Genomic DNA, 24,330 nt, shown 5'->3' with positions numbered 1-24,330 from the left:
TTTTTTTAGCCCTTTTTGATACTACAAACACTCCAGGCTCAACTTGTTCTTTCTTTGCTAAAGTTTGATTTAAAATCTAGGATGCTTCTAGAGGCTCAGTCAGTTAAGTGTCTGACTGTTGGTTTTGGCTCAGGTCATGATCTCACGGTCATGAGACTTAACCCCACATTGGGCTCCGTGCTGGGTGTGGAGCCTGCTTAAGATTCTCTCTCTTTCCCTTTCTAAAAAATATAAATTAATAAAATAAAAATCTAGGGTGCTTCACACGACGTTGTTTTATTTGTAAACGATTTATACGAATAATAGAAAAGTTTTCCCATTGAGAAGCTAAAACTCCAGAGCAGAGTCACACTTTTGATATAATTCATTTAAAAAAAAATTTTTTTATTTATGTACTTGACAGAGAGAGAGAGAGAGCCAGCGAGAGAGGGAACACAAGCAGGAGGAGTGGGAGAGGAAGAAGCAGGCTCCCAGCGGAGGAGCCTGATGTGGGGCTCGATCCCAGGACCCTGGGATCATGCCCTGAGCTGAAGGCAGACACTTAATGACTGAGCCACCCAGGCGCCCCTGATATAATTCATTTTTATTCATAACACATAAAATGTGTAAGACACCAAAATGCAAATCTGAATGAGGCATTATTCCTGTCTATCTGGAATTAACAGTGGAAACAAAGAAAAACAAAACAACAAAACAAACAAACAAAAAGCTAGCCAAATGAAAAGTTCAGGTCAAGTTTTAAATGCCAAATGACTTAGGGAAACTCAATTTCAGAACAGTGGGTAAAAGATTAGAAACACAAGTTCATGTTTGTTTGTTTTTAGAAGATTTTATTTATCTATTTGGGAGAGAGAAAAAGTGCAGGGGTGGGGGCTGGTGGTGGGAGGTGGTGGTTAGAGAGAGGGAGAAGGAGGCTCCCCACTGAGCAGGGAGCCCTAAGAGCATCTCCATCCCAGGAACTAGAGATCAAGATCCGAGCAGAAGGCAGACACTTGACTGATGGAGCCACCCAAGCGGCCCCATGAATGCATGTTCAATTTTGAAAATGTGTTTTTACCCACATACTGGAATATGCATGTGAAGATTGTATAAAGGATTATTTTCACGTTGCAAGTTACAAATAATGTAGAGTAACCGATTTATATGCTACTATTGTCACTGAAGGGCTAGCAAAAAAGGACACATTTGGAGAAGATATCATGAGAGTAAAAAATTTTGCATATGTCTTAGTTTACACTAAAATATTAGACCTAAGTGGCCACTAAGCCTGTTATTTAGTTTATACTTGCTGTGTCAGAACACACTTCTCCAGAATTGGCAAACCTAATCTGAAATAAATCCAATATGCTAATCTCTGAGAGGAACCAGTGTACTGAGTGATGAGTAAATCCCTGAGAACTGAAGTCTGAAGGAGCCTGCAAATAGGAAGCCTGAGCCCCGGGCGCCACACGATCAGCAGCCAGACCTGCCGCGAACAGAAGTAACCATTATGTACTTGTCAGGCTTTATGAGACAGTTCAGATATAAACAGTACGAGTAGCAGCAAATCCAGTCTTTCCACTCCTCTCTTCTTCTCTGTAGCTGTGGCTAAAATCCGCGCCAATGACCACTGAGATTTGTAACACCCTTGTGCCAGTAACAGAGGCCAGACGGTCATTAAATTGGAAATAAACAAGGCAGGAATTAAGAATGGGGGATGGGCCGTCAGGACCTCCTATGAAACCATTTGGAGAAAACCCAGATTTCCCAGATGTAATCGTAGGCCCTAGAGTTTAAATCGGAAATAAACGAAGGTAAGCCCATTTTGTGTGAGGATGGAGAAAAAATAAAAAATTCACACCACTGAGCAAATAGGATGCCTATAGTCCATTTGAAATCTCCCAGGCTCACCCCAACTTTGCATATATGTATGCATGTATCTCTCATTCTTATTTTATCTATATGTCTGTAGATCTATTCATACATGAAGTTGACTAGGATTAATTTTAATAATCAACATATTTTATTAAATTAAATGAATTTTAATTTTATGCAAGAAAACTAAAGAAACCTACCTAAAAATGACGATAGTTCTCATAAAGTTTTAAAATTACTCTTCAAATTTAGTCCTACTGGATTTAATGGAAGCAATTCCTTCAGGGCACACCATTCAAACCCTCTGCAATCTCATCTGTCTGGGTCTGTCCAGCCCCAGGAGAGTTGTTCAGGTAACAGTGACCTAAACCAGATTGTAAATCTAAGCCGCAGAAAAGACTTCAGTGCTGCTCCATTAATAGACGACATTATCATAGTGCTAAACACAGAGGCAAAATTCTCTTACAGTTAACGAAGCTGAGGCTTCAGAGACCCTCGCTGGCATGGACCACTTCCGCAGCACTGAAAAAGGTCCCAGCAATTCATATTAATCGTTGTCTATTATATATCTTACACTAGCCCCCAAATCATATATTTCAAATCCCCAAAAGAATGTGCGAGTAAAAACTTATCCTATTAACTCTTAACCAAATTTATTTCTAGGCAGGTTATACAAGTGTTCTTTCATTCACCCATTCATTCAAATGATGTCTATTCAACACTGCACTTGTATTAGGCAGTAAGGTGGGAGGCTAAAATTTGTGAAAAAAAAAGAAAAAAAATCACAGAATTGGCTCTCAAAGAGTTTGTATTCTAGTAGGGGAGGCAGAAACAAAAACGTAAAGAATAGGAAGCTAAATTATTACACACAATGGTCTCTGTACCTAACACATATGGGTTTGCAGGGAAGTAGAAAGAGAGTTCAGTACAAACAGGCAGTAAGTCGTTGAAACACACATTGAACTTCCGAGTGTACCATGACTAATGTGCATAAAGACAGGACACATTTGGTAAACTAACATCATTTAAACAAGAGAAACGTTATTATTCATACTTCAGTGCCACATTGTGTTTTGAGAGCATAATGACCCTTCTTAATCAGGCTGTGGAAAGCCATAAAATGCTAATTTAGCTGTTACTTCAAAGCTAATGGGGATGCATTTTTTTTGTCTTCACTAGGTATCTCGACTTTTCTCTGGTAGTCTGAAATCTCAGTTCACTCTAGTATATACACTTTACTTGCTAATTTCTACTGAGTGTTTAAGATAAAGTTAGAAATAGAGCCATGTAATATTAGCCTTCTTTAAATGTCATGCACTTTAATTTTACTGATAATTGATGAACGAGTTCATGAATGCATCAGATCAGGATTTCATTCAAACACATGTGAATTGTAAATCTCTTCTAGAAGAGGTTATACGTGATACACAGTATCAGGCCCTCTGCTGACATTAAGAGCAAATTTAAATTAAAAAGAATTCCAATAAAAGTTGACAATTTTTCAAATAATATGCATAATCAAACCCGATTTTAAAACAAATTGCTCACCACTGCCTCAGTGATTCATAGAAAATACGGAATTGTTAACTTCAGCTATATGAAGAGTACATTTGTCTCCCTTATAACAGGCATGTTCTTGTAACAGAGGTATGATCTTGGGTAATTACTCATTTGAGAATCGTAAGTTCAGTAAAATGCATCTGGTAATAGGCTAGGCTCCTCTCACAGGAAACTCGAAAACCAGTGCAGATAGACAAATAAACGCAAAAATTATAGCACAGCCTAGGAAGCCCCATAATATAAGTCAGACCAAACGGTGCTCACAGCACATCGAGGAGAGAACCAATCACTCTGCCACAGGCCACAAGGTGATTCTCTGAGAGGAAATGCCAATTTCTATCTTTTAAGGAAAACAGTTGGAGCTTTTAGATGAAGAAGGAGGAAGATATTTCAAGCAGGGAAACAAGACTGCAAAGTGACGGGAGGTCGTGGCAAAGCTGGTGTGCTCAGGGAACGACAGAGTCTGTGGCTAGCTTTACGAAATGGCTCGAGCCGGTGCAAAGAGGTTGACAGGGTACACTGCAGCCAGACGGTGGACTGCAGGACACGGTCCTGTGGACAATGGAATGCCAGGGGCAGTTCGAAGCTGGAAAATGGCATAGTCAGATTTATACTGTAGCTAGGCGATGCTTCGGCAATGTGGGAAATGAAATATATTTTCATGGGAGAAAAGTGAAGAAAGGAGTGACCAGATGGGAGGCATCTGACACTGGCCTTGTAAGAGATGGTACAGCTCTGAGCTGAAGGCCGTGGACACAGAGACGGAGAGGAGCCGCCAGGCTTTTAAGACGATGCTGAGGTCGGGGTTCTCTGCTATCGCATGACAAGTTTCCCGAAGTCATGAGAGTAGTGGAAGGAAACTTAGATGGTATCTGCTTGTTCCAAAGATTTAGCATTCTCTTCATTGAGATAGAGTGCAGTAAGACTAGAAAGAAAATCTGTTTTAAACGTACTGAGTTTGACGTTTTTTGAAATGTGGCCAAGTAAAATAGAAATTTATCTCCAACCTGAGAAATGGCTATTGTAGCCTCCAGTCCCTATGCCTCCTCCCCCAGATCCAGCTTCTGCTTTGCTGTCAAAACAACTTCACAAAAATTCAACTCTGACCACGTCGTTCCTTTTCATCCTTCGTTGGCTCCATATTACTATAGAAAAAAAAAATTTTCGGATTCACTCTCCCTCATTGTGCTCCCTTTTAAAAACATTTGCTTTAGGTAAGTTCATTATTGCTTTTTCACATTTCCCCTTCTTTTGTTTTTCTGGCTGTTCCTTCTGCCTAGAATGCTCCAACAAGCAAACAATTTTTCTAAGACTCAAATCAAGAGTTGCCTCTGTTATGCCTTTGCTAAAGCTGGACTGGACCATCCCTCTGTACGGTGTGGGTGCCCATCTGTGCGCTCTGGGGATCTGTAACCCTCTCGTCCGCTGATTTCTCAACACATACTCCACTAGAACACGAGGTTCAATGAGCAACATGGTTTTTACTTCTCCGGTATATGCACAATGATTGGGTTTGGAGGGAAGGAAAGGAAAAAAAAAATATCAATAGAACGAAGAGGAGTGGCTGAAATGCACATACTTTCGAAAATAATTCTACTCTTAAAAATGTGTTCTACAGATGGTGCATCTGTGCACAGACACATGTAGAAAAATGTTAACTGCGTTGGTGTAGCGGTGCCCATCGGTGAGAAACATCCTAAATGACCATCAATAGAAAACTGGGTAAGTCAATTTTGATATAGCCAAATAATGAAATGCTTTTTAGATACTAATAGATTTTAGTGTATTTATGTGTGTTGATATAAAAAAGAGAGAGAGTCAAAGTACAAAATGAATAGAGAAAATCATTGAGTATAGTATGTTCCCGTTTTAATTAAAGGCCAGTGTGTTCGATTCTTAGGGCGGCTGTAACAAATTACCACAAAGTTGGTGGCATGAAACTGCAGAAGTTTATTGTCTCCCAGTTCTGGAGGCCAGAACTTTGAAGTCAAGAGGCCAGGAGGGCTGTGTTGCCTCCAGACAGTCTAGAGAAAGTTAGTTCCACGCCTCATTCATCTCCTGGTGCTTACCAGCTCCCTTGGCCTGGGGTTACCTCACTCCAATCTCTGCCTCCAACTTCACGTCTCCTTTTTCCTTTGTGTCTCTCTTATAAAGACGCTTGTCATTGGATTAGCTCTCAACCAGATAATCCAGGATGGTCTTATCTCATAATCTTTCATTTAATTATATCTGAAAAGTCCTTTTTTCCAAATAAAGGAATACTCAAAAGTTCCAAGGTTTAAATGTGGAGACACCTTTTGGTGGGCTGCCATTCAACCCACTACAAGCAGTTTCTTGTATTTGCTTAAATATGGAAATTCTCTGAGAGAATATGCAAAAAATTACTCAGGTTGGATATTTTTCCCCTCCACTGAAAGGAGAGACTGGTGATCCTGGCATGGAAAAGAAAAGTTTATTTGTATACATTAATTTATTGTCCAAATTTTATTTTTCACTATGATTAAGTTTAAAAACTTAAATTAAAACTTAGATTAAATAAAATGTAATGTAAATCTTAAATTGTTACAAAAATTAACTGACTTGAAATTCATTCACTTAGTAACTTGAAATTTTACTTTCAAAAACCCCTTGCTATGATCTATGATTTGTGTACTTCCATAATTTATGTGTTGAAATCATAATGCCCAGTGTGGTGGTTTTAGGAGGTGAGACATTTGGGAGGTGATTAGGTCATGAGGCTGGAGCCCTTATGAATGGGATTAGTGCACTTATAAAATAGACCCCACGTTGTTCCCTAGTCCCTTCTGTCACATAAGGATACAGCATGAACTCTGTGACCCAGAACGGGGCACTCATCTGACATGCTGGCTGGCACCGTGATCTTGGATTTTCAGTCTCCACTACTGGGACAAATAAATTCTCGGTGTTTGTAAGCCACTCTGTCTGTGGTATTTTCTTATGGCAGCCCAAAGGGACAAAGACACCCCTTATATGAACAAACTAAGTAAAATAGAAGCAGAGTGGCCAAGGAGTTTTGTTAAGGCTGGCACACCCCAAGACAAAGACAAGCTAAATAGGTTGAGTTTTACTCAATGACTACACTTTTATCATTGGAAAAAAAAAAAAAAGAGAGAGAGAGGAAATACAATTCTAGAAGATCATATTATTTAAATTCATTTCTATCTTAGCTCCTTAAATATTAGAACTCTAAAACACATTCATGCTGTATCAAAAATATCAGTGTCTCTGTATCACAGAGGAGGATGGTCATTCTCCCACCTCGAGTCCACTGAAGACAGTGCCACTGCTCTGGCCACTTGAGGGTTAGGGCGTCCACCACTGGAGAGGGAGTCTAACTATGGAAACCTTGGAGTTACTGTGGAGCAGCAGCAAATACTTCCAGTATCATCTGGGGTGATGAAAGCGACTTGCAGAGTGACTTTAATTAATTTGGTGGAAATGACTAGTTCTTGAGCACATATGATGTTTGTTAACTCCCAGAAATAATCGATGTGTTTTTCTCAGAGATAAGAGGTCTTCTAAGAGAAATGAGCTAATAAATTTTAATGATTAATTATTACTATATGATCATCTTCTCCTAAAATAGATTGAAAATATATTATTTCTGCGTATTCATGTGCTTTGCATATGTGCAATTAATGATGTGAAAATAACCCTAATTATTGTATACCTGTTTCCTCAGAGAAGTAAAGAGTTTTACACTCTCAACTCATTACGTATAGATACTTTTTTCAAACAGTTTTAGATTCATAGCAAAATTGAGAAGAACGTGCAGAGATTATCCATATACCCTCTCCCCACACACATGCACAGCCTACCGCACTCTCAACACCCCCACCAGAGTGGGACATTTGTTACAACTGATGAACCTACATTGACACATCATCACCCAAAGTCCATAGTTTACGTTAAGGTTCACTCTTGGTGCTGTACATTCTATGAATTTTGACAAATGTGTAATAATGTGTATCCACATAGAATAATGTCACTGCTCTAAAAGTCCTCTGTGCTCTGCTTATTCGTCCCTCCTTTGTCCCTAATCCCTGGCAACCACAGATCTTTTCACTGTCTCCATAATATGCCTTTTCAAGAATGTCATAAGGTTGGAATCAGACAGTACATAACCTTTACAGATTGGCTTCTTTCACTTAGTAGTATGTATTTAAGATTCCTCCATGTCTCGTCATGGCTTGAATGCTCATTTCTTTTTAGTCCTAAGTAATATTTTATTGTTTGGACATACCACAGTTTGTGCATTCACCTACAGAAGGACGTCTTGGTTGCCTTTAAGTTTTGACAATTATCAATAAACATCCATGTGCAGGTTTTTGTGTGGACATCAATTTTCACATCATTGGAATAAATAACGAAGAGCATGATTGCTGAATTGTATGGTAAGAGTACGTTTACTCTTGTAAGAAACTGCCAAACTGTCTTCCGAAGTGTTTGTACCATTTTGCATTCCTGCCAGCAATGAATGAGCGTTTCTGTTTTACATCCTCACCAGTGTCTGGTGTTGTCAGTGTTTTGGACTTTGGCCTCTCTCAAAGTTGTGTAGTAGTATTTTGTTATTGTTTGAATTTGCATTTCCAAACAAAAAATGATGTAGAGTCTCTTTCATGTCCTTATTTGCCATTCATGTGTCTTTGTGGAAGGGACCGTGGTTTGCCCTTTGACCTCACTTCCCTGATGAATCTAAGAGGAATGAATTCCTTCAACTTCCTGCTTGTTAGGATAGAATGAGAATTTCCAAGCCTCCTACATGATGATTGGAAAACAGAAGTTTGTGGGTTTTTTGTTTTAGTTTAAATTTTTGTTCCTTTCAGGGTCTAGCCTTCTGCTTATTTGTATTTAAACTATAACCAAAGTAGGGTTATACTGGTATAGGGAATGCCCATCCTATGAGGAAATGAATATACAACTCCAGAACTATTTTTAATTGACAACACTACGCTGATTAGCTGGGCACGGGCCACATGCTTATCTGTGACCCAGAGTATAGTACTCTCTGGCCAGCTTGGGCCATGTGCCCAGTGCTATTGTGGTGGATACAGAGGAAATAGGGCTACGGGCCATTGGGTGGGGAAAACAAAAGTCTGGGCTGACTAAATATCACTACAGTTATAATAAATAAATTATTGAAGGGTCTTTACCGGGGTAAATATCAAACAGGTATTTAAAAGCTATAAAAATGATTCCTTTTATAAACAAAATGAATATAGAAGCAGAATAACGTGTGAAAAACAAAAGTTAAAAAACAGAAATACTGACATATACGAAGTATCTGTGATTTTGTTATATGACTGTAGATACTTAAATTAGCTGCTTTCATTTTCACAGAAGCCTTTTAATTTCTCCCAGTCCTAAGGAAACCTAAGAATAGAAATGGAATATAAAAGAATAAAATTCAGTGAACACATCATGATTACAAAGTGCCTGCGGTAAGCATATATACTCATGCATTAGTCTATTTCCCTTTTGAAGCTTCTGCACACCCATCTTTCCCTCTGTTATCAGTGTTGTTAACAACCTCATTCAATTTCCACCAGCTGGTCTGTGCCTGTGTAATAATTTCATATCTTGGGGGTAAAGCTTGATCTTTTAGAGTCAAGGAATAATTATTATTTCAAGTAGCTCCCCTTTTCAGTGAGAATCCTTTGGGGGTCAGTCTAGCTTCTAGCCTTTAGGTGAATGAGAACATTGTGCTTATTGGTGCTGAAATTCTGTAAGCTACAGAGAGGGTTCAGATTCCATTTCTTCCTCCTTTCCTTTCTTCCCCCACCCTTCTGTGTAGAGCTCTTTCTTCTGTGCATTAACTTGAGTACATGGCAGTAAGATACCATGTATGACATTAAAACTGCTTCTAATGTGATCTATTTTTTTTATCCTACATAAGCTGAAAATTTGACTTCTAAAAAGTAAACTATGCCTTTCAGGTAACACTGACCAATTTCTTAAAGCTCATTTATTTTTTAAGAATATTTATCTTTTAAAAATAATATTCTTAAATATTATTCTGCGTTGTCAAGATGTTGGTTGAGTTTTTTGGAAATTCTGAAGATTTTTTTTCTTGTGAATCCTATAGTTTTTATCAATAATAGGAAAGCTTATCTAAGACTGTTTCAAGATCTTATATCTGTATATATGTATGTAATTGTAAATGCAGCTATTTGAAAAAACAGATAAGTACTACAGTTTATGATTATTTCTTCATAAAGATGTCTAATTTCAGGGGGGGAAAGGTATTTTTAACTCACAAATACTAGTAATACTCTTGGTAAACAAATCGTATATGATTAAACATTTTGAATTCTTTAAATGCATTGTTATTGATATTATAATTTCTCAGTAAGTCCTTCCTGTCAGATCAACTTGAGAGACCTCTTCTAATAAGCTATGAATACTCTGAGATCTCTGCCATGTATATAAGGTTTTCTAAAATTATGAGACTGTCATCAGTTAGTGGAGGGAATGCTACAGAGAGAGGAGAGACAAAGGTTTTCTGCCTGTTGGTAGGATGTGTCAAAAATCAATCATCAAATGGGATTTAAAAAAAACAGAAGTTACACATGCTTCCTCCAAACCCACCAATGTGATTCTTATATGAAGATCTTATACCTTGAGAATCACTCTCAATGAGCCACTTTATTGCTAGAAATATATATTTCGGTCCTCAAGTTGTTGAAATGATCAAAAATTTGAGAACCACTGAGCAAATCAGGAACATGTATTAAATCAAACTAGCTGTTTAATGGTTACTAAATAAAACATTTCAATAGCTATTTTTTTCTATATTCACTTCGCATTTTCTTGTGTTATAGTCTTTATTCAAACTTTTTATTAACCTTAAATCATGCACATTAATATTTTCAAAATAAATATCTAAGAATGAATTATCTTTCTTAGAATTTTAAACATTTTAAATTATCTTCTTAACAGAGTATGCCATACTGATGATAGAATGATTTGTGTGCTTAAAACTAGTCTCTACCTTAAATTATAAATTCCAGGAGTCTCAGGATTGTGTATGTTTTATGTTCCAACCTCAGCACTGTGTTTAATACATTGTAGACAATGAAATTTTTAAATGAGAGAAGATGTTTATTGGTGAAAGAGAGGACTTCACAATTTATTTTAGACTTTATTTACATTACAAAATAATCACTTATTATGTAGAAATTCCAGGGTCTTTACCAGGAGGACAAATTAACCTAATTATAGTTTTTAAAACAGAACCCACTGGGAGATACCTACTAAATGGAGATAGTATGAAGATAATACCCAAAGATCTTATAAAACTAATAACGAATAAAAGGAATATAAAACATCTTTAAAATATATATTAAGCCAATAATCTGTTATGAAGAAAAGCCTGTTCTCTAGAAATACCTACTACTAAATTGCAGAAACATATTATTTTCCTTAAACTTAAGTTGTTGTTTTTGTAGAAAAGTAAACACGAAAGCCATAATACGTACCTGGTAGAAGTCATCTTTTAATACTTGAAAATAGTCAAAGATCATTCTTACTTAAAAGTATTAGATAATATGAAACTATTTTACTAAACATTATCATTTGTTATCACAAATTGTTTTGTAGGGAGGATGACAAGAAGCCTGCTGCTTAAGTCAAGGAAGAACTGTTTCTGTCGTCAGAGTGGCAGTAAACAAGCAGTACAAAATTACAGTTGTGTCAACAAGCTAGAGATTAATGGTTCACACACTGTTTTCCTTTCATTGGCCCCTTTGGTAGGTCAAATGACCGTGTAGACCACCTACTCACAATCTCACCACACACGGACACTAGCTCTAAGTTTTTTCACTCTCTCTCCCCTCAACTTCGATTTTATCATTTAATGTTACAGGAAAATGAAAAATAGAGGAGTCAATTAATGGAAAGAAGGAAAGAAAAAAATCTAGCAGCCTCTCAGGTGTTCTTTTGCAAGGTGCTAATCACCTACCCAACTTGTGTAATGCTTCAAATTTGGTTCTAAAATCAGTGATAGGAGACTAGAGAAACAGTAACACTAATTATACTGCTTCTCCAAATGCCATTGAAATTTCTTTGTGAATCAATAAAATTGATTCATACCAATAAAATAATACAGTAGCAATTGATGTCTATGGTTTGATATCTATGATTTGAGATTTCTCAGAAACTTAGAACTTTAAACAAGAGCACCGTTAAATATAATCCTATGCTTTCAGCCCCACCCTTCTCATCTTTAATGATGTTTTCTGAAAAACTTACTGAATCATTGAGCTGAAAAATGATTGTTTTTTTTTTTTTAATTAGGCCCTGTATTTCCTAGATTCATTCTCTTCCCTTAAAATCTATCCTCTCTCCTTTTTTTACGAAGGGGAGGTACTTACCTTTAGCCTTAATTTGTACTTCTCCCACTGAAGTTTAAACACAAAAAGGAACTCTTTTACTTAAAGAACATGTGTTTGAAAGTTTAAAAAATGCATTAGCCCACTGCAATGATTTAATAATTGGAAAGTATTATGGTTTTTTGTTTTATGAACTTTTCATCAAGCCTGCTATATTGCTACAGCATTTTGCTTAGAACCCACGGATCTGTTCTTTATGGGAGGTATTTTAAAATACCTTCTCTCTTTTATAGCCATTGGGTAATTTTACTAAGCAAGAATTTTTATTCATGTTTCCAGAATACATTTTTTCCCATAAAGGTAGAGAATCAGCAGCAATTTAGTTTATTTTGCAAAGCTCTCTGAGTACTCCGAAAGCTTCCTTTCAAAGGCAGATAAAAACTAAAGGTGATAATGAGTGCATCCACATGGAAAGAAGAGATATCAAAAGAAAAAAAATCATAAAACAAAAATATCTCTAGACCAAAAGGTATTTCCTGTTCCTAATCTTAGATGTGTTATAACTTTACTGATCATTTTCCCCAAAACATCTTTTATCTGGTATCTTTCCAACTTATATTTTGAAGGAAAAAAGAAGTAATTCTGTCCATTACAAAAATCAAATAGTTTGTAGTATTTGTCCTTTTAGTAGATTTACAAATATTAAACATTTTTTCTTTTCTACCACACAGAAAATGTGTCTTTTTGAAGAATCCTGGGAGTGTTTTTACAAAATGCCGTGTGACAAATAAGAACAAAAAAATGTGCTAATAGAGAAACAGTCCAAAACACCAATTTGGGGTGTCACAGGAGTATATTGTCTTTGTAGAGGAATCTGACAAGCATTCCCCCAGAGGCATAAATAGGCAGAAAAATGGATGTTACAAGAAAAATGAAGTCAATTGGATGCAGAGAAGAGAAAGTGAAGCAAGCCAAGTGAGGCCATTAAGTCAAGAAAGAAAGAGTATTAAGATAAATATATATAATAGTGAATACCAAAAGGGGAAAACTTATTTGATAATAATACAAATGCTTGAAATTAATTTTTCATAGCATTCAATACTTCAGTATTTGTGAAAGGAGAACATCAACAATTATATAAGGGAATGGATTATTTAAAATCTTTTGAGATTATCAATTTTATTCCATTATAAAAAAAAAAGTCTCAAAAACTAGTTTACTAAGAGGAGAGCACAGAGTTGTACTTTGGATCTTCTTATTTACACATCTTTACTAATATGTAGATTATTGTTTCTATGAATATTTATTTCAATAGATGTATACATGTTAATTCTCCATGTTAGCTACAAAAGTTAATATGAAGACGTGAATGTAGGCCACTCCATTCAAAGTCAGGCATTGCATCCAAAAGATGAAAAAAATAAATATAATAATTTTGGGGGTAGAAGTTACCTATTATAATTTTAAATGAAATTTAATTATCTGTATAAGCTGTACTTAATTATATAACTACATCACTTATCTGTAATTAATATAGCTCATGCCACTAAAGGAAAATTAGAGCACATCAGAAACATTTACAAACTAAAAAATCACTACCCAAAGAAAACAACTCATACACATATGACCTATTTTCTCTAGTTTCTGTTTATGCAATGTGTCATTATTCTTGTTTTTGTCTTTGTTATTTTATCATTGTTTCTATATATTTGCAATCATGTAACTAGTCTTTTCTTCACTTAAACATTTATAAACATTTTTCATATTAGTATGAATGAATATAGAAGTGCTTTTAGTGACAACATAATTAGGTGACTATACATATTATACTTATTCTCCTGTTAATAAATATGCTTTGGCTTCTTAATATTTATGTAAGATTTTAGTTTGGTATAAGACTCTGTGATCAGCTTAAAATAGAAGGATGTAAGTAAATATATTCTAACTTACATATTACGAGGTTTATTCTAGATTCTATTTTGAGAAGAAACAGTAAAAATGGAACCTGTTAGGTTGCTAACTGCAAAAATCCAAGTGAGAAATAATGGTGGCCTCGACTAGGTTCACCACAGTCAAAAGTTGAGAAGTGATCGTTCATGAGATAAATACTGGTGGTAAAGCCAGTCACTTTTGTAGATGGATTAGACAGAATGTGAGAGAAAGACAGAAGTCAAGAATGACTCCAGGGTTTGAGCAAACGGAGAGAAGAAGATGCCATCCGCTGAGATGCACACCACTTGAAAAGCTGGATTTTCCAGGGAGGAGTGGGTTGAAGAAGGTGTGGTGGCAAGGGCAGAAGCTCCGTTCGAAAAAATATCAATTCAACATCCAAGAGAAGATTTAAAGTAAGCCTTGAGTATGTGAATCTGAAATTCAGGAAACATGTGGACCAGAAATATAAATGTGAGAGCCACTGGAATATAAGTGGCTTTTAAAATTCTGAAGTCATCCAAGAAGAAACAATAGAACAGAGTTCTCAAGACTGTGCTTGGGGCGTCCAGCATTATGTAGCTGGGCAGGACAAGAGGACCAGGTAGGGACGTCAGTGAATGGAAAAATCCGAGAATATAATGCCTGGCCATGAGTAAACAAATAATACAAGGGCGCCTGGGTGGCTCAGTCTGTCAAGCGGCAAACTCTTGATTTCAGCTTGGGTCATGATCTCGGGGTTGTGAGATGGAACCAGCCCGTGCTTCTCTCCTTTCCCTCTCCCTCTGCCCGCCCCCAACCTCTGTGCCCGTGCACGCACTCTTTCTCTCTCCCAAATAAATAAATAAATAAATAAATCTTTAAAAATATATATATAAATAAATTATACTAAAAATAAAAAGAGTGATCTATTTAATCAAACGCTAGATATAAATCAAAGCAAGGTAAAAGCTGAGAACCAACTGTTGAAAGCAGCAACATGGGAGACATTTGAAATTTTGTCATTTTTCCATTATAAAAGTAATGCATGCTTGAGAAAGACAAGTAGAAGACAGTAAAGCATTTTTAAAGGGGCAAAAAAATACATCTTTGGGTGGCCCCGCCACCAAAAGGAACTGCTGCTAATCTTACGAGAGAGAATGGGAGAAGCCCATAGACAACTCTTTGCAGGGATATTGGTGAAGGGGAACAGAGAAGATGCAGAAGCTTGGGCAAATTGTTGCAAAGAGTTGTTTTCAGTTTGTTTCTCTTACTATTGTGAAAACAACAGTATGTTGCTATGCAGATGAGAATGATTCGAGGGAAAGTTGATGATTTAGGAGAGAAAGTGGAGAGATCGTTACAGTGGCGTAGGTGAGAGCAGGAGACATTTGCTTCAAGCAGGAGCATGAAGAATTCACTTTTGTTGATGGGCAAAAAAGCAAAGATTAGCTAACAGGAAGGTAGATGTGTTGTTGGGAGCTTGTGGAAGTTCGTTTCTGGCTGCTTTTATGTTCTCACTGAAATATTCATCAAAATCAGCAGCTGAAAGTGAGGGTAGGGAAAGAGTTGTTTTGGGTTTGAGTATTGGGACCACACTTTGAAGTTAGTACAGTCCACCTAGTTGAGAGCTTTTATCCAGCTATTTTCTGCTTCCCATATTATTTAAATTTTCACAAATTAATGTTGCCATGTCTTTTCAGAATTTTTTTTTTTTAATGAGGCATTAAAATGTATTTCCTTCATCTACTGTCTCATGCGCTTGACTCTTTGAACAGATTTTGTAATGCTTATAGCTCAGTTAGGTATTTTTTTGAGGTTAACAATCAGAACAGCATTTAGTTCCTTTGAATGTTGTAAAGCAAGGGAGGAGTTGGGAAGATTGCTACAAAGTATCCGGAAAAGGAATGCTACATGCACCAAGTGTCTGTTGATTAATTTACTCCTTAATTCGGTGTTTCTCTGTGTGTGTATGAGAGGGGTATAAGTCGTAAGTCATGTAATAGAACGCTTTCATTAGTACACATTTTTAATCTATTTATCTATATAATTTTACAAGGCAGAATCATTCCAGAACTCAATGAATTCCTACTTAGGCTGGAAGTATACTGACCTCTGGAGTAGAGGTGAGGCATAATATATTTCTCTAGTGGAGAACAAGACCGAGGTAGTCTTCATTTTAGTCTTGTAAGGCTCCTTCAAAGCATATGATATTAAATAGAAACTAAGTTCATGGGGCATGGGGACAAGTAATCATTTGTTACTCATTTATTGATTTGCTCTTAACTTTCACAAAAATTAAATTTAGAAGTTATAATTTTCTTCCTTTAATTTAACATACTGAGGTAGTTTGAGCAAAAATATGGTCACAACTTACATTTTGTGCCAAGTGTTAATATTTATTTTATCCAAGGGAGTTTTGTTAGCCAATATTTAAAGAGCACATATGGTTCTTTTCTGTGGAAAATACTTAATATACGTTTTTAGAAATTTGAAAATAATAACAATAAAAGTAATCTATCAATCGTGTATTTCCATGTGCTCACACACACACACAAGAAAATGAAAACACAAAGAGTTTTATTTTCTTAGATTTTATCCAGCAGTTGTAAAACTCCATATTTCATTTAATTTTGGAATTATTTGCTTAACCATTTTGATTCATTAATTTTCTTAGTTGTTTTGATTTTCTTACCTCATTTCTTCATTCAAAAAAAGTAATGATAATGTTATTTTAAGTTGCCAAGATAAGCTGTCATAACCACTACTTTTTAATACTTTTTATAATTCACTCATTATAAATAGTGAGATTGCAGATAATGTACATATAAAACCAAGTATTTTAAGTTATCAAAGTTGACCTTTAATAAAAGGCAAATTAGAATTACAAGGTTTTCTACAACAATTTTTGCCATTTTTTGTTTAACTTTTTATTTTTAAACATGACATTTTTTTAAATCTCATGACATTTTTTTATCTCCAGATGTGCAGAACTGTGAGGACCATACTGAATGGTATCATCATTTTTATTCCAGTTTCACTTCATCAAATTTCATAGATAACAATGGAAAGAAAGAGTATTCAACTCAGAAGGACAAGACCTAAAAAGATCAAGTATATTAGCTTAGATTAAATATAATGGAAACATCTTCAAAGAAGTATATCATAAGCATAAGAAATTATGAAATAGTTATGACCTCTCCAAAGTCCTCTGGATAAGAAATTCCCCATGCATTTTAGAAAATTACCTCCTTTATTTGAATAGTACCAGAAATTCCATGAATTTTTTTAGGATTTAAAACATGTTTCTTTGTAATAAATGAGTATTTCTATCTATTAAGTCACTGCATTACTTCAGGAACTTAAATATAAGAAGGCTTAAGTGTTTAAGGAAAACATATGTAAATAAATTTTAAATATATGCACTTTGGGAAAAAGTTTATAGCAAGTAATAATGGCAGAAAGTAGTTTAGGAATAAATGTGATACTCAATCACGCATAACAGATTGTAAAATTCTCTCAGCAAGGCTCTATGCCTCATTCTGCATTCCGCTTACCATATCCTGGATGCTTTTTTTGATCACTTCTTTCCACAGAAGATCGTACTGGGACAAATGCTGGAATAGAGACAACCTAAAATGGATTAAGAAAGGAAAAAAGGGAGAAGAAAGAAAGAAAGAAGAAAGGAAGCTCATGCATTATTTACATTAATAAATCTAGGTTGGTGACTAATCAGATTACCACTTAAAATATTACATTATTATTTCTATAATTTAATTTAAAATATTTTAAAATCTTATTTAAATTCTATTCATTTTCACAAGCAATGTAAGAACCATCATTTTGCTCTTCAGTGTCACAAAATCTATGAAGAAAGATTATTTTTAAAGAGCGTCTAAATATGTGTTCTTCCTTGTTTGGTGAAAAATAATACATGAACTGACAAACAAATAGACACAGAAATGTTGTGAATGAAATCACATAACCTACTTTGAACATTGAATTCTTAGACATTTTGATTTGATATTATAAGTATAAATATAAGTAGAAGAGATATCAATAGTTTATGTAATAGAAATCCTATTTGAAAAAAAAAATGTTAAAGTGTTGTTACTGTGTGCATTTTCATGACATGACCCTCTCCTTAGCCCAGACACATCTGCTTCAAAGGAATTAAGATGTTACAGCAGGAGTATAAAAGGAAAACAAAACACCCATATTCAGATTATATTGCAAATATGAATTTTCAAGAAGATATTAAACTTGAAAGTCAAGCATTGCTGAGGAAGAAATTAGTTTTTAATTTTTTTACCTCCCCTTTTAACCAATCAAGATCCATGCGCCGTAAGCCCGACAGGCTGACAGGAAGAAATCAGCAGACACTCTGAATCTGCTTGTTACAGGGAAAGTACCAGGCAAAGAAGCCATCAGGTAGATGTCCTAATTTCTCTTCTCTGGGTTTGGCCTTCAGGATTGTCAATTAGTTCGATTAGAAAGCTCCAGTCCAGTCCAGTTCTCCAAGGAGCTCCAGTCCAGTTCTCCATTTGGGACACTTGGAAAAGACTGCTCTGCAAAGGACCTTGTGCCAGCTTGAGGGGCAGCATTATGGTTACGGGAAGCCACAGAGAAACTGATTCTGGAATTAGCTTCCAAGCTTATGTTGGTCGCCATGTGGCAAGAACCTTCCATGGCGGAGTGGAGTGCCTGGACCAAGGATCCATATGGAAGAATGCCAGGGTCTGCAACACAATAAGGGCTGAGTAAGTAGGGAGCCATCGGTTAAGTAGAGAAAAATGTCATTTTGTATTCATCAGCCCAGACATCAGAGCACATGCCAGCAGAAGATCCCGAGAAAGGACCAAGCCATCCGAATACTGCAGCAGACACACAACGCCTACTCTGTGGGGGACTGAAAACCAGTAAGCATCTGATGGATGAATCCAAAGACTCTCCTTTTTCTCTTTGTATGTTTGTAAAGATCCCCAACTGGCCCTATCCCTGAACTCAACTTAAGACCATCCTTGAGAATACCAAGTGCATGGGGAGAGTGGAAATAACTGTTAAGATCTCATTTTCCAAGGGCTGAGAATTTTCTTAGAGGACTGTTAAAATTATTGGGTTGGATTAAGTTTCAAACTAAATTGGACCAAATGTAGCGTTTTATTTCCAACTAATCATAAAAGAAGTCAGAACTATTATAGACCAAATCAAACAAAGAAACATTTTTGTTATCTTGTGATTATAATGTTTGTCTTTTGATTATAATGCGAGCAACAGCGGCATCTCTATGACACAAATACCAAGTGAGCATAAAAGAGTATGGATATGGCAAAGATTAAAGATTACTAAAATACTCTAGGGGAGCCAGAAAGGAGAACTAGAGAGTAACAATATCAAGTTTCTTGGCTAAATGAAACACTGTTTTAAGTATTTTACATACATAATTTAAATTTTTTTTTTTTTTAACCATTTACCATTTTACAACTGAGGCTGAAAAAGTTTAAGTGATATATTTGGTCTCAGTCTTCGAAATATTAACCTTAATATTCTTCATTTTTTTCTTAAGATTTTATTTAGTCATTTGAGAGAGACAGACAGATAGTGACAGAGATAGTGAGAGAGAGCACAAGCGGGGAGGACAGGACAGGGAGAAGCAGGCTCTAGGTGAGCAGGGAGACTGACGTGGGGCTCGATCCCAGGACCCTGGGATCATGACCTGAGCTCAAGTCAGACACTTAACCTACTGAGCCACCCAGGCACCCCGACCTTAATATTCTTCTTATAAACTGTTCTGCTAAGAGGTCAAATGGTACCAACCACTAATTTTATTTATATTCATATTTTAATTGCTATATTATATTGTTACTTAAATAGCTGTACTTGTACTGTTCAAGGTGTAGAGTTTATTTATTTATAGCATCTTTTTCTGTAATAAAGTATGGCTGGAATCAAGTATCTCTGCCTATTATTTGGTTCATAATAAGTTGATGAGTACAGGCATGAGAAGTTGAGATTGCCATTTGTTAGGAAAATAGAGTTGCAATTATTTTAAACCTAAAAGACTATAAAACTAACTTTATAACATTGTGTAAAAGCAAAAAAACACATTTATCTCTCTCCCAAATTATAAGATAACTGTATTGGAGGTTAGAGAGATAAACTGAATTCATTTGGAAGAGCTTCAATTCCCTACAGTATTAGGGGAATAATACAATAAGCACACCAAATCTGCAATAGTATAAATTCAGTACATCAGCTGCATGATGAAAATGAAAATAATTTCTATTAACAGATTCTACATTGGGGGGGCACCTGGGTGGCTCAGTCAGTTAAGCCTCCAACTCTTGATTTTGGCTCAGGTCATGATCTCAGGTTTGTGGGCTCTGTTCTCCACAGGAAGTCTACTTGTCCCTCTCCCTCTGCTCCTTCCCCCCACTCCCTCTCTCTTGCTATGTCTCTCTCTCCTTCAAATAAATAAATAATAAATAAATAAATAAATAAATAAATAAAATCTTAAAAAACATGATTCTACATTAATAGATTCTATTAATTTCTCTTAATTAATTCTATTAAGATGGATAAAAGATCTATTATGATCGATCTTAATAGAATATTTAAGACCTCACAAAACAGCTTTTGATATAGTCTCCATTCAGTGAGTCCTGTCATCACTAGCAGGTTTCCTTAAGTGGCCATGCAAGCACATCCCAAAGTTATCCATTATACATGCACACACAGAGTTTTAACCCTGGTGATCAATGGGGTGACAGATGTCACAGCCAGATCACCCTCACATCCCACACAGAGTTTCAAAATAGTAGGCAATCAATAAAAGTGTTTTGTTATAACCATAATTACAAGTATAGCCAGCATATATAGGTTTAGGAACAAACACAAATTATTCATTAAGTGTTTCAGTTTATGGAAGTAGAAGTACCCAGACAAATTTTGAACTGGTTAAAAAGCACTCAGAGTGAAATGGGCATAGGTCAATGTTTTTCTGGGAAAAGTAAATCATTTTAGTTAAAAGAGTTTCTCCTGTAGATTTCCTACTAGTTTTGATTGTATTTAGTACATATATTAAGCAACTGTTATTGATATCTTTCAAATCTAAAAGGGAAGGTACAAACTGAATTATTATGGGGTAAGTAAAATTTGTCTTATAAAAAGTTAATAAAAGAAAATGTTGAGATTTCTCAAAGTTAGGGCTTTTGGAAGTTAAGTCATCTGAAAACAAAACTGAAATATATTATGAAAACTATAATTTTTTTAAAAGAGTGTTCAGTAAGATAACTGGAATGAACAAGATATTATTAGAAAACAAAACCAATAGTTAAGCTAGAAAAGTAACCTGCAGTTAGTTCAAAAAGATTATTTTCCAACATCAGGTATATGTATTTTTTAATTCTTTTGTAAAAGTAAAGAGACCTGATTCCAAGTGAAAGAGAATATGTAAAAAATATTGTCCCTACTCTGATTTAAACTCTAAGGTAAGTAAAAAGTCAAGTGTAAAAATTTTTGGATTGAGACTTTGGAAACTGAGTTCAAGTTCTGATTTAGTCACTGGGTAGCCTTGAGTAAACAACCTAACCTTTCTTTGTCAAGGTCAGCAAGACAAAGGTGTTGAATTAGGTTATCACCAAAGTTGTTCCCAACATTAAACATCTATGACTCTGGGACTTCCAAAATTCTGGAAAAAAATATAAAAATTCAGCTAAATTATTTATCAGTGAAAGCAATTATGCAAGACAAAGGATTTTACTAAAGAAGATTTCTAAATCTGTAGTTTGCTTAATGGTGAATCAGCAAAATTTAATTTAATCCTCTCAGACAAACATGGGAAACAAAGTGCCAAATAATTTCCCCATCTCATTTACTGAAATTTCATCCAGATGTACAGTTTCATCCAGATATACAGTAGAGACAGTTCAACTCTGGCTGTGCAGAGAGCAGTTGGTGATGAGAACGGGGCAGGCACTGTAGCCCAGCCCTTTGAGTAACAGCCTGGCATGCCGCGTGAATGTTGAGTCTTACCCTTTGCTGTAGTCATGCTCACATTTAATACTTAAGGGAAAAGAAACTGAAAGTATCTCTTTCTCTCTCACACACACACACATTCACACAACTTTTCTATGATTCAGATTCTTCTGAAATATTTAGAGCCGTGGCAGTGAAAAATTATGAATCATTCCATTTATCATCATCAGAAATTAGATAAATGTGACTCTTGCAAACGACCAAAAAGTAGAATTAAAGACATTTGTGCTCATTATTATTGCATCAAGCCAGACATAATAGTTTGGTTCTCTGCAAAATTGTTCAGTCATTTATTGAGAATTCTCTATAGTCGATAGCCTGTCAGAGGCCGTGGGGAAGAAGAACAAGGTAGAGATGGCCTCTGCTAGCAGTGAGTACCCCAATGAGAGAGATACACACATTAACAATAGGAAAATGACTCAGTAAAGGAGTAGTTAAGATGGAAGTGAAAGAAAACCTGATCTGAATTAAGGCAAGCACAAAAAAAGGAATTTAGAGTTTCACAAATTCAAAGCATCCAAGGCAATCGGACTTTAGGTGTGATTTGGTTCAAGGCTCAAGCAATGGGACTTGTACTTGGGTTTTCTCACTCTGTTTCTTTCTGCTTCTGGCTTCTCAGATGTTGGTTCTGATCTCACCCGTCAGTACTCTATGGTAGTTGTCAATAAATCCCAGTGCGTAAAAATGTTTCTCTCCCTTACTGCTAAACAAATGTCTATGGATTGACTCTCAGTTGCTCAAATTTAAATATGCCCACACTGGAATCAACAACTGTGTAGCTGATGAACTCCGCACCCAAAAAAATGATTGAAAATGAGAGGGGCATATGCCAAAGGAAATTTCTGGAATTGCTGTACAAGGAAAATTGATGTTAAGTGACAAAAAAAAAAAAAAAGCGAATGCCCCATTTCAGGAGCAGACTGAGTAAGACATAAGGCTCTTGCTCTAAATCAGATTGTCTGGAATTAAATCTGGTTCAAAGTAAGAAATATTTTAATTTCTACAAGCCTTCTTTTCTCATGAGTCGAATGATGATAAAAACAGTATCAATAGCCTAAAATTATTTGAGGATTTTGTGACAACCTCTGTTAAGACATAGCACAGGCATGGTAGTTAGTAAGCAGTTCATGAATGTAAACTATTATTGATTTAGTTTTCTAACCACTTCCTTTTCTGCAGCATGAATTCTGCCCTTTACTGCTTTCAATAACTTAAGTTCAACTATTAAATTTTCATTCCCTATCATTTTTCCTTCTCTCCAACACCCTTATTGTCACCTAATTTTGAGCTCTCCTTATGTTATACTCGCATCTCAACCTTAGCTTGCATTTCTTACGACTGCTACATCGTATTTCATAGACATCGTAGCTGTTCCAGCTAGGTTACGCAAGAGGAAAAAGCAATCCCAAAATACTGATGGCTTTCAACAATAAATGTTGTTTGCACTCACATCGTATGATCACGTGGCTCTGCTTGGATCTAAATGGTCTTCACAGTGGGAAAGTGCTCTCTCGCAGTCAGGGAAAAACGGAACGGTGAAGCTAGGACATACCCTTGCAAGTTTCTTTTCAGAAGTGGCACCCATCACTCCTCATGTATCATTAGCTAAAACAAAGCATGATTAAGGCCGATATTAGCAGAGCAGGACTATATAATCCTCCTGTACAGAACGGAGTTAATACTTTGATAATAAATTATGAAATCAGCTACAGCAAGCAAACTTTTTTTTTCTTCTTTCTCTTTTTATGGACAAAAATGCTCAACACCTGAGAATCATTTAGGGATATTTTTCAATCTAAATATTACCCACTACCTACTTTATTCGATTCAGTTCGTGTGTTGGTTCACACACCGGCCCCATACACAGAGGTCAGGGAGAGAGTGAGGACAGAGGCAGGCCACACTAAATTGATAGGTGGCAGTTTTAATAAGTGAGAAAACTTACTTACAGGCTTATCTTGAATGGCCACAAGATGAGTAGATCTCCACACCTACCCACCAGAATCTTAAAAATTTATACAGGAGCCTAATTGGGTTCAGTCACATATACTATCCAGATGGTCTCGACAACACCTTAGTCTCTTCATGAAGCAGTAAATATTAGTGATTCTATTTATTTATTTAATTTATTTATTTCACTTTATTGAAGTTTTACGTCTGAACTTGAGCATGCATCCATTTAATGGTTCTTGTCGTGAAATGGAAAGTTCATGAAAGCACTTCCACATCCTTGGAACAGCTCCCGCTGTGGGAACAGTAAGCAGGAAGTACATTCCAAGGACAAAGGTGGGAGTGAAGAACCTTTGATTGCTGGGGTCCAGCTTGTCGGTCAACCAGGGGTCACATATTCTGATGCTTGTGTGACTCCTCCAGCATCACACCTCTGTGTTTGATAATTACTATTAGAAATATCAGTGGGTTGCCTTATTTATTTGTGTATTTATTTAACATAGAGCCCTGTGGTTGATCCAGTTTAGAGGTATGCCCTTCTTCCTTGGCAATCATCTGAATATACGAATCATAGATATCTGGGGGATCCCCAAAATCCATCAGTGGGTTTGATGAGATGAAAACTATTTCCATAATAATTCTATGACCTGAATTCCCTATCTCACTGTGT

This window comes from Ursus americanus, chromosome 13 (genome assembly GCF_024610735.1).
Source record: "Ursus americanus isolate L20-20 chromosome 13, mUrsAme1.1.p, whole genome shotgun sequence".
Lineage (NCBI taxonomy): Eukaryota > Metazoa > Chordata > Mammalia > Carnivora > Ursidae > Ursus > Ursus americanus.
Note: the sequence above shows the minus strand (reverse complement) of the source record.